The 10713-nt window shown below is 46.8% G+C and overlaps 1 long non-coding RNA gene across 4 annotated transcripts; it reads right to left on the bottom strand.

Annotated features, from left to right (window-relative positions):
* Nucleotides 1-2881: 2881 nt before the first annotated feature.
* LOC109436421 (serum amyloid A protein) lies at nucleotides 2882-10146 on the bottom strand. 4 transcript variants are annotated; one of them, XR_012497541.1, is made up of 4 exons: nucleotides 10001-10146; nucleotides 9480-9574; nucleotides 7362-7500; nucleotides 2882-3165 (listed from the first exon to the last, which is right to left on the bottom strand). It is a non-coding gene; the product is annotated as a serum amyloid A protein (long non-coding RNA). The 4 variants fall into 4 exon arrangements; XR_012497542.1 differs by lacking the exon at nucleotides 2882-3165 and adding an exon at nucleotides 4262-4484 and having other exon boundaries at nucleotides 10001-10145; XR_012497539.1 differs by lacking the exon at nucleotides 2882-3165 and adding an exon at nucleotides 6630-6886.
* Nucleotides 10147-10713: the final 567 nt, after the last annotated feature.

The following is a 10713-nucleotide window of genomic DNA, read 5'->3' on the forward strand; positions in this document are numbered from 1 at the left end:
CGGGATCTCTGCTCCCGCTCCCCACACAAGAACGCAGGATATGGTGAGACCAAAAAGGAACACCCACGGAGCCATAGGTAGGGGAGTCATACCACTATGGTCTCACTGGAGGCTGGGTTCACTAGACGTGCGACCTGCTGTCCATTTTTCTGCCAACCGACCGACAACTCTCCTCCGCTCTCCTCCGTAGCCGCAGCAGTTACATCAGCGGCCAATTGGCCAACTGGCCACAGCCGACGGCCAACCACTACCCTAGCCAGCACCCCTCCACGTGAGGCCGAGAGCCTGTAAACTACTTTCTGGGGCTCTGTCCCCACATCTATGTTTCAGGTTCTCTTCCTCTGGAACAACTTCTACTACCAAATTCTGTATCCATCAGAGTTCAACCAGAGAAGGGGAACCAATCGAATATATGCCTATAGTCTACATTAGGGATTTATGACAAGAAATTGGCATACACCGTTCTAAGGGCTGGCTGAGCAAGTATGAAGCCCAAAACACAGGCAGTCTGGAAGGGGAGGACGTCAGCAGGCTGGAGCAGCACAGCACAGCCTGAAGCTTGTTGCCCACAGGCAGTCAGGATGGCACGATCCAGGGAAATGGGGGAGCAACGGCAGACCCAGTGATTATTTGGAGTCCAGCTCAGGGGAGATCTAAGCCTTCTTCTAAAGGCCTTCTGACTGACTAAGCAAGTCCTCCGGAGGACAATCGCCCATTTGATTAACTTAAAGACAATTTGTAGGAACTTCAATCGCATCTGCTACATCCCTTCAGAACAGCATCTCAATTGAATAACTGCCGGAAAATGTGCACATGCAACGAAATGGCCCCACCTCCCCCATCCCTCAATTCTGGAGAGAGCATATCTCTTGTGGCCCACCCTAGCTGGGCCATAGTAGAAAGGGAACTCTGAGGACTGTAGTTCAGCCTAAACACATTGACACACCTGAAAGCCATCACCAAGTTTCAGAATATTTATTTCTAGAAGAAAGCTTGCAAAGCATTGCTAAAGAAAATCATTTTTTTCTATGATACAGTGAATGTATGTCAGTGTGGGTGGTATTTTAGTATAAATTTTGGTATAGATTTGCATATTCATCTTCAAGTGACACATTATCACATTCTTTAGACAGAAACCCACATCAAATATCCCCACTATCCACAAGTCCCAAGCATTCCTCCCATGTCCGTCATCTTCTGAAGAATACTTTTCTTCCTACCTCATTCATTCATTCAACAAATGTTTACTGAGCATCTATGATAGGCCAGGGGCTGTGGTAGGTACTCTGGATACAAGGATGACATACAATAAGACAGACAGGCTTTTTGTCCTTTGTGACGAGTCCTGGGACAGTGATGCACAACTGTAGCAGGTATAACTGGACTCCCTCTGGTCCTTTGTCCTGCATCTCAAATGTTCTGCATCTCCTGACCCCATTCTCTTCACCTTCCTTCCTTTTTAAGAGAAACTCCTTACTCCTTTTCAGGTTAACCCATCGCCTATGAGCTTGAACCCATTTCCTCCTTTTTCCTCTTCACTTTCGGCCCGCTGTTCTTTCCTCTCTCTTTAGAGTTGAAAACTTACTCCTCATTAGCTCCCTAACTGCACTTTTTAAATAAAACACTCCTACTTTGAAAAAAATCACTTTGTACTAGTACATCAAAAAATAAATTGTTTCAGGGTGGTCGGATTGCTCAGTTGTTAGAGTGCAAGCTCTCAACAACAAGGTTGCTGGTTCAACAAGGTTGCTCCAATTCCCACATGGGATGGTAGGCTGTGCCCCCTGCAACTAAAGATTGAAAATGGCAACTGGACTTGGAGCTGAGCTGCATCCTCCACAACTAGATTGAAGGACAACGACTTGGAGCTGATGGGCCCTGGAGAAACACACAGTTCCCCAATATTCCCCAATTTAAAAAAAAATTTTTTTTTAATAAATAAATTGTTTCAGTCATTCACTTGTTCAATAAGTGTTTGTTGAGGTCATATTATGTGCTAGGTACCTTACTTACTTCTAAATACTTAAGGTTAAATAAGACAGAAATTGTTAGGGTGAAGACCAAGAAAAAATCAAAGCAACAAAAATGAAACAAAGTAACAGAGTAAACCAAGAAATGAGTAAAATCTTTCCATATGTTGATAATTCTAAAAAGGGAAAAATAGCCATGATAGGCCACTCAGAGCACTCAGAGAAGGCCTTCCAGGGAGAGGCACAGGATAGGTAGGAAGTAAGTAGCCGTGTGAAAAGCAGGTGGGAAGAGTGTTCTAGGCAAAGGAAACATCATGTGCAAACGCCCTGTGGCAAATTGGTCCTGATACTTAATCTCCATGTTGTCACAATGCCTCCATTTCTTGACACATTTTGTGCCTGAGATCTTTGTGTAAGGCAATGGAAGTAAGGTAGAGAGAAATTGCTTTGGAGGCATTTTTTAGATGGCATGGACAGAAACTGGTTAATCTCCAGATCTGTAAGTTGTTGCTGAGAAATAAACAGAAGACCAAGGTTGATGGAGCAGGATCTCATGGTCCAATGGTGGCTGTGTCCCCTGCCCTCAGACAGAGACCATTGAGAAACGAAACTAAGGGGACTAGATCCTGGGGGCAGAAAAGGTGACAGTACAAACTGACAGGGTGTGAAAAGAACTGGAACTGGACACAGGAGGTTACATAGCACAAGTGTAACCAGAGGGGCCTGGAGAGGAGCAGGTCTGATTCAAGGAAAGCTGCTGCAGTGTGCCTGCCTGTATGACACTGAGATTGTTGCCCCTACAACCAAACACACAGGCACAGTCTCAGACTTCACATGGGTGCCCATCCATCGTCCCTTGGTACCCGAACAGGCAGTCTTTATACCAAAGAATAACAAACAGTTTTCAACAATTCAATCTTTTAAGCATTTATTAGACACCCACTATGTGCACTCCAAAAGCATCTAGGGATATAGAACTCAATGACTCTGGGCGCACAGCCCCGTCGCCTGAGAGCAGAGTGAGGAGGGAGCTCAGCACTTGTTGGGCAGGCCGGCACGTCTGAAGTAATTGGGGTCTTTGCCACTCTGGCCCCATTCGTTGGCACGCTGGTCGTCCCTCGAGTCCTCCACTCCGTGGCCACTGTCTCCATGCTTAAAAAGGTCAGTGACCCTCTGAGAATCCTCTCTGGCATCGCTGGAATGGAGAAAGGCAGGGAGGAGACTCAGAGGCTGATGAGCCCATCCTCCCAACTCTCCTTTCCAAAAGATGAATGACGCTGAGACAAGCCGTGGAAAGGAACTAACCATTGACCCTGTCTGGGCACAGCACACTCAGCCTCGGCTGACGCCCCTCATGCTGGGTGGACAGTGCACATAGGACAGCGTGGGAACCACCCATCCCACTAAGATTGACTCTTTTTATATGTCGATGAGTCATTTGTGCTTCCCCCTCTGTAACATTTCTATTAATGTCTTTTGTCTTTTTTTATCAGTCGGAGTCCTTTATATACTTAATCCAAAGCCTTTTGATTATGCATGTTGCAAATAACTTGCCCCATTTTATTTTCATTCCATTTTAAGTTACTTTTTATGGAAGTAAATGTATTTGGTTTCATATTTTAAAAACTCATCATTTGAACAAAATTATTACATATAGCCATGCACTAATGCTATTTCAATTCTTTATTCTTTCTCTTTATTTACCAAATTTTAGAATAATGAGTTATAATCTTAGCAACTGCAAAAGGTATCCAATTAACTTTGCCTTTTTCTTTAAGTTTCGTGTGGTATCTTTTGATGAACAGTAATTCTTAACTGTTTTGTGAGCGCTTTTTCCCTTAATTTGGAACCATCTTTTACTGTAGACCATTATCTTATTCAGTCCTCCGATGGCCAATTTCTATAACCTATTTAATGCATTTGCTCCAACAACAGAGTAAGTAATACATGGCTTTGCAAACATTGTGAGAGCTACACTTTCGTTTTTTCTGTCAAACTGGGGGGTTTTCTTTAAAAGCCGGCACTTTTGCAAATGAGTAGAAATTTTGTTTTGTTTCTTTTTTTTTTCTCCTGAGAAATGTTTGAAACTCTCAACTGAGATTTAAATGTATAGCTGGTAGTCTCTGACCTTTGGAAGTGGACTATACTCTGTGGTATATTGCAGGTGGCTCATACCAGCTCTGGAGAGCTGATTGCTACATGTTCAGGGATTCTGAGAGCCAGTTGTTAAACCATTGCCCATTTGAAATGAGCCATGCTGGGAGTATTTACACCATGGAAATCGACAAACATTGTAAGTCAGGGCTTTATTTTTTTCTTTCAGAGAGGCAGCTCTTAGACATTTCCCAGCACATGCCTGGGACTATTCCTTCTGATTCCATGTTCTATAAATCCTTTCCTTTGTCCACCTCAGCAAAGTCATAACCACCCTGGAGGAATGGGCATTCACTGCAAATACACACACAGCTTCAGGACCTGAAAAGCTGGATTCCCTTCTCTCCGCGGTTCAATTCACTAAGGGAGATTAAAAAAGAATATTACCTTGAAACAACTGAAGAAATTATTAAATTCTTGTCTATGCTGTTTATTACATGGTTAGATGGCTACATGTTTTTCCCAAGGAAACAAACATGGGGGGGAGGGAAGGATGCCTGCATTAGAGAATAAACCACATTTCCACAGCTGCTCTGAGCTACCAGAGAGCAGCACTTGCACCTCTATGTCTATCCAGTAGAGGGCAGAAGCTCCCCAATTCTGAGGCCTGGACTTGCGCTCCGGTGGCAACTCCTCACTCCGGCACGCTGCAGGAGTGTGGGAAAACGCGCTCCACTGGACCGCAAGCAATCGTAAAGAAAGAGGACCGACCCTCCTAGAATCATGTACGAGTCTAACCCGACCAACTATCAAATCTAGAAACAATTATTTAAGAGAACAGAAGGACCGTGTTTCTCCTCCGAGCCAACTGCATACCCACCAAACGACTCTGGCAGGAGCCACAGGACCACAAATAACAACAACTATAAAACCAAACAACAACCCCATAATGATTCTACCTTTCAGTGGGGGGTGGGGGGCACGGTGGGACTACAGAACATGCCCATGTCAGTAGGGGATCCGTGTTGCAGTAGAGAGAGCCCAGGTGTTACAGTCAGAACTGGGTTTGAATCCAGGACTCCTAGGCTGTGTGGCCTTCGGTAAGTACATTAATCTCTATGAACCCCCATTTTCCTCCTTTGTAACACGGAACAGTAATTCCCACATATGCTGGTCATGAGAATCTAATCCTACAGCAGATGCTCAAGCCTTATTTGCCTTCCCAGAGGCACCAGTGGGGGACCAAACTCACACCAACGAATGGAAATGACGGAGTCCTTCCTTGAATTTGTGACATGGAGAGCGTGATCCTGAACTTGCTGATTCTCATATTGGCTGTGCATTGGCTGGCGGGAAACTCGATTGTGCTTTGGCATGCTGTTCATCTCCTTTTATACGGACACTAAGCTTGTCAGATCAGGATGCCACGCTTATGACCTCATTTAACCTTAATGACTTCCTTCATCCAAATACAGCCACACTGGAAGTTAAGACTTCAACATAAATTGGGGGGTGGGGGACACAATTCAGTCCACAGCTCTGCCTCTTCCACAGTTGGCTTCCAGGAAGGTTAGCCGCATTCTACCTCCTGCCCCTACGTGGGCTGACTCCAGGTGAGTTTTCAGGAACCGAGGGGCATTCCCACGGAATTCAACTGCATTCTGGGTGGTTTCTGCCAGATTTCATTGGCACGTCATGGGGGAGTTCTTGTTTGTCAGCACTGGCTTCTGACACCCACCAAACTTCACCAGCCTTCCTGTGGGCTACCGACTTTCCAGCAAGATCTAATCTCAGCCTTGTGGAGCACCCTCTCTCAAATTTATTCCATCTTGTATTCTGTACTAGCTAGTAGTTAATGCTGTTATCAGTTAATAATCCTTGTATCAAAAATTTCTCCTTTCAAATGACTGCCTGTTTTCTGCCTCCTCAATGGAACCTGACTGACAAAAAGTGTCTTCTCTAACCAATCAATTCCACAATTTTGAGCCAGTTAACATGCAGAAGCTGTGAGGAAATATTCACAAGGAAAGTGGCATTATATCTTCATTCAGGCTTGAGATAAGGCAATGAAAATAGAGTGGAAGAAAACTGTTGGGAGGCAATTCTTAGACAGCATGGACAGAAATTGGTTAATAATTGGACTTGTAGGTGTTGCTCAGAAATGGAGAGAATATCAAGGTGGCAGTTGCTGGAGCAGGATCGCGTGGTCCAGTCCTTCAATGGCTGTATCCCTTTCCCCACAGACTGAGACCACTGAGGAACTTATTCTTAAGGGGGTTAAGACCTGGGGACAGAGAAGGTGACCGGACACAACTGACAAGGAATGAGGATGCCTGGACATGGAAGGGCCTTGAAATAGCAACTTTGTAACCAGGGGGGCCGAAGAGGAGCCTGGGTCTGATAAGGGGAAGACTTGTTGCAATGTGTCTACCCTGTGTGACGCTGTATTGTGTCCCCTACACCCAAACGCACAGGCACATGCTTGGCCTTCCCGTGGGTGTTCACCCATCACCCCTTCGTATCAAACAGGCAGTCCTTATAGCAAACAACACACAGTGTCCAACATTCAATTTCTTAAGCTTTTATTAGACACCTATTATGTGCCCTCTATCAGCTTCTGAGGACAAAAATCTCAGTAACTCAGTGTCCCTGTCCTTAGGGGCGCACAGCCCCGCTTCCTGAAAGCAGAGTGAGGAGGGAGCTCAGTACTTGCTGGGCAGGCCGGGAGGTCTGAAGAAATTGGGGTCTCTGCCACTCCGGCCCCATTCGTTGGCAAACTGGTCAGCCATCGAGTCTTCCACTCCGTGGCCACTGTCTCCATGCTTAAAAAAGTCAAAGACTCTCTCAGAATCCTCTCTGAGATTGCTGTAATGGAGGAGGGCAAGTAGGAGATGACTCAGGGCTGATTTGAAACAGCCCCACCTCCCACTCTCCCCTTTTCCTAGGGATGACTCTGTGAAGAGCCAGGAACGAGGGGCTAAACATTGACCCTGCCCGGGCACAGCCCACTCAGCCCCAGCTGACACCCCGCGGCTTGGTGGACAGCACCCATAGGGGAGGGGAGAAATCAGTCTTTGGCTCTACTCAGTCCTTGGCTCTCTTTTTGGGGACAGGCCCACACATCTTCACAAGCCATACTGTGGCTTGCTGGCAGCCCAGGCCCTGTACTGGGCATGGATGGAGAAGCCCACTGGCCCTACAGGGTCCTTCTCTAGGATACCACCTTGGATAAGTGCCTTAGGGATCCTCCTGATTCCTATGTTCACCCATCCCTGCATCCCCAGGAGCCCCTGTTACCTGAGCTTTTCAGCAGCCCAGACGCCCCCAGGTCCCCTTTGTGCAGCGTCAAAGTTCCCGCGGGCGTGGAAGTATTTGTCTGCACCTATGTAATTGGCTTCTATCATGTCAGAGTACGCTCTCCACATGTCCCAAGCCCCTGGGAAGGAAAGGACATGCCAAGAGATATCAGGTGAAACAGAAAACCGTGACACCTCTTAGTGAAGATCAAGGAATGACAAATCTGCCATTGACTCAGTTTTGGCCTGTGGTCACAGCACCCTGGACACCATAGGTAGAGAAGAACATTCCTTGATCCTAGCTGGCTCCTCCAGCTGACTCTAATGAGTGACATTTACACGAGGGCATAGCTGTGTTGTACCTGGTTGTCTGATGCCTGTGATGCTATATATGGGTTCCATCTCACTTAGGCTCTGACATATGGATAAAGGAGAGAAGGGAGGAATCATTATGGAGCAGGATTCCTCAACGTCAGCAGTCTTGACCTGGGGCCAGATATTCCTTTATTGTTCAGGGCGGTCCTGAGCCCTGTGGGGTGTTCAGCAGCATCTCTGACTCTGTCCCCTAGGTGCAGGCAGTATATTCCTGCAGTGTGACGACAAAACTTATTTCCAGACATTGCTATAAGTGCCTGGGGCACAAAATAGCCCAGGATCGAGAACCTCTGTTATACAAAGAAGCTACACGTGATAGTATTCAGGGACCTTGGTGAGTGAGGTGGTTACAGAGGTGGATCCATAGATGAACTACAGACTTGTAGCACTTCTGCCTTGAAGCCTAAGACATGTAGGTCTTCTTGCAGACACAATGCCTATAATTGTGACTCAGGTCCCTCTGAGTGTTGAGGGCAAAAATGGCATCCTGAAACTGTCTACATAGACTGATGATGTGGGTTGCTTGAGGAAGCAAGTGCTAGAGGTGTGATCCTTTCTCTCAGCCGTGGCTGCACTTTCTAATCACCTGGGAAGATTTTGGAACCTCTCATGTGTGTGGGGGCTCTGACTTTCTCATGTATACGGGGGTCCATACAAACATATATATTAAATTTGGTTGCTTTTTCTTGCTAAAAAAAAAAGTAAAAATTGATAACCACCTGGGAGGATTGTCAAAGTGCAATGCCATGTCACACCTCAGGCCAATTACCTCAGACTCTCTGGGGTGGGTCAAAAGCATCAATTTTCAAATGCTGGTCAGGTGATTCCAACGTAGCTGAGATTGATAACCGTAGCTGAGCTTTAGGAAGTGGTACTCAGACATATCCACTTGCCAAGAGCTGTGACCTCATGCACAGCTAGGTTCAAACTCTGCTTTGCCACCTGCTGACTGGCAGTTCGTCCCTGCACTATGCACTCAGCTGCTCTAAGCTTCTAAGTTGGGAAAGATGCCGGCCTCATCAAGGTATTTCACAGTTAAAGGGGGGGACCAACTGTCTCACTTGCCCAGAATTGTCCCTGTCTGCCTAGAACCCTCCCAGTTAGCCCTGGAAGTCTCATGGAAAACTCCTCAGACCTGGGCCAACCAGGATAGGCATCACCCTAAATTGCAGGGAAGTGCTGAGCTTCTACTAGAGGTTTGATAGATGTTACCAGTTCCCGTTTTTGTTTTAAAAGGCCAGGAAAGGGGAGAAACAGACTCAACCAGGGACAGTTCACTGACTATAGGAAGTGCCAGGTAGAGCTAAGCTGAGGGCTCTCTAGAGGATCCAATTAGGAAATGGAAGGAAGAGAGGGAGGGAAGGGGGGAAGGAGGGAGGGAGTAAGGGAGGCAGGGAGAAAGGAATCTATAAGGGAAGAGAGAGGGAGAGCGGAGGAGGAGGAGAAAAGCTAGCTCTAATCATATTTCATGCTTCATGCTATTTGGTCTGGGAGAAATTTGTTACTATTTCAATACTTATTTTGTGTCTACTAGTCAACCTTACCTTTCAGCTGGGAATGATGATTGTTCTTTCTCTAGAAATAAACCCTGTGTTTTTTTATTGTGTTTGATGACAAGCTCCCCAAACACCAGGCGCATTCTACCACTAGGGCAACAAAATCTAAGACAGAAGCCCCAACCCCTAAGGGTGCTCAGGGTGAATCCTAGAGGCCACGTATGTCATCCCCCCTCCATCGACCTTACCTTGAGCAGCCTCTCCCATGAACGAAAACCAACTCTGGCTGCTGACTCCCAGGACCAGGGAGCAGAAAACGAGGCCTGTGAAAAGCTTCATGGTGCTAAAAGGAAAGGAGAGGGTCAGGGAGACATGGACTAGACTGGCAGACCCCCTTTTGGGAGTCTTATGTCAAAAAGACTCTGATTGTTCATTTCCATTTGTTCTCGTTCCACTTTAGCTGTCCATCTAGGAAACACTGCAGTAGGACCTCACTCAGAGCCGTGAGCCCAGAGCCCAAGATGGTCTAACAGGTCACCAAGGTGGCACTGATGGAGGAAGACATCAGTTAGGACCAAACAGACCCTTCCTAAAGCAGGCTGTAATGAATCAAGAAGCATTTACTCTGCGCCACCCTGTCAGTACAGACCTCATAACAGGACAAACACAAAACAGAACAACTATTTTGTTTTTAAATTACAATCCTGTGGGGAAAGAGAGAACAGAGTGAGTTTTTTAAAACCGATCACTCCTTGGGTTAGTCCCTCACCTGATTTCCGGTGGAGCAGAGCTGCTGGTCCCTGCTTGCTAGAGCGAGGTGCCTGGTATTTATACTAAGCCTTTCCTGTTGGGCTCATGGGGAGGGAAGAAAAGCTAGACTTGGCACCTGGGAAAAGTCCCTCCAGGTCATTTCCCCTAAAAAATTACAAAGGAAAGCTTACTGGACACCAGCTGTTACCTTCATCCATGGGTCATTTCTCCATTGTGCAACTCTGAGGAAACAAGGTACACTTGTCCTGCCTGGGCAGCAATGGGTCTGGATGGCTATGCTGTCAGAGATGGAGGGGCTGAGTCAGGGCTCACCTGGGCTTTGGAGAGGAAGGCTGTGGAGCACCGGAATGGCATCTGGGCTGCTGGAAGGTGTGCGTGGTTACAGGACGGCTCCTCCATTCAGGACCTTGCCTTCCTAGTCATTTCCTCAGGATGGTCTCTGCTGGACCAGATGGCAGATGTGTCAGAAATGAAATCCCTTTGAGTGCATGTGTAAAGCCCAGAGCTTCGAAAGTGACAGGCTAGCCCATCAAATTTCATGGGTGCCCTGAAGCCTCTTTCCACCACTCTGTCTGCATATGCTAAGCTTTCTGCTCCAAGGTACAGGAAGGCCCCACTCAGCTGGCTCAGTCAGTGAGGAAGTGTGTTCTCTAATCTGGCTCCTTATTTTATAACTGGAACTTAGCATGGGGACCGGTGGCTACTAGACTT

Source organism: Rhinolophus sinicus, linkage group LG06, assembly GCF_036562045.2.
Source record: "Rhinolophus sinicus isolate RSC01 linkage group LG06, ASM3656204v1, whole genome shotgun sequence".
NCBI lineage: Eukaryota > Metazoa > Chordata > Mammalia > Chiroptera > Rhinolophidae > Rhinolophus > Rhinolophus sinicus.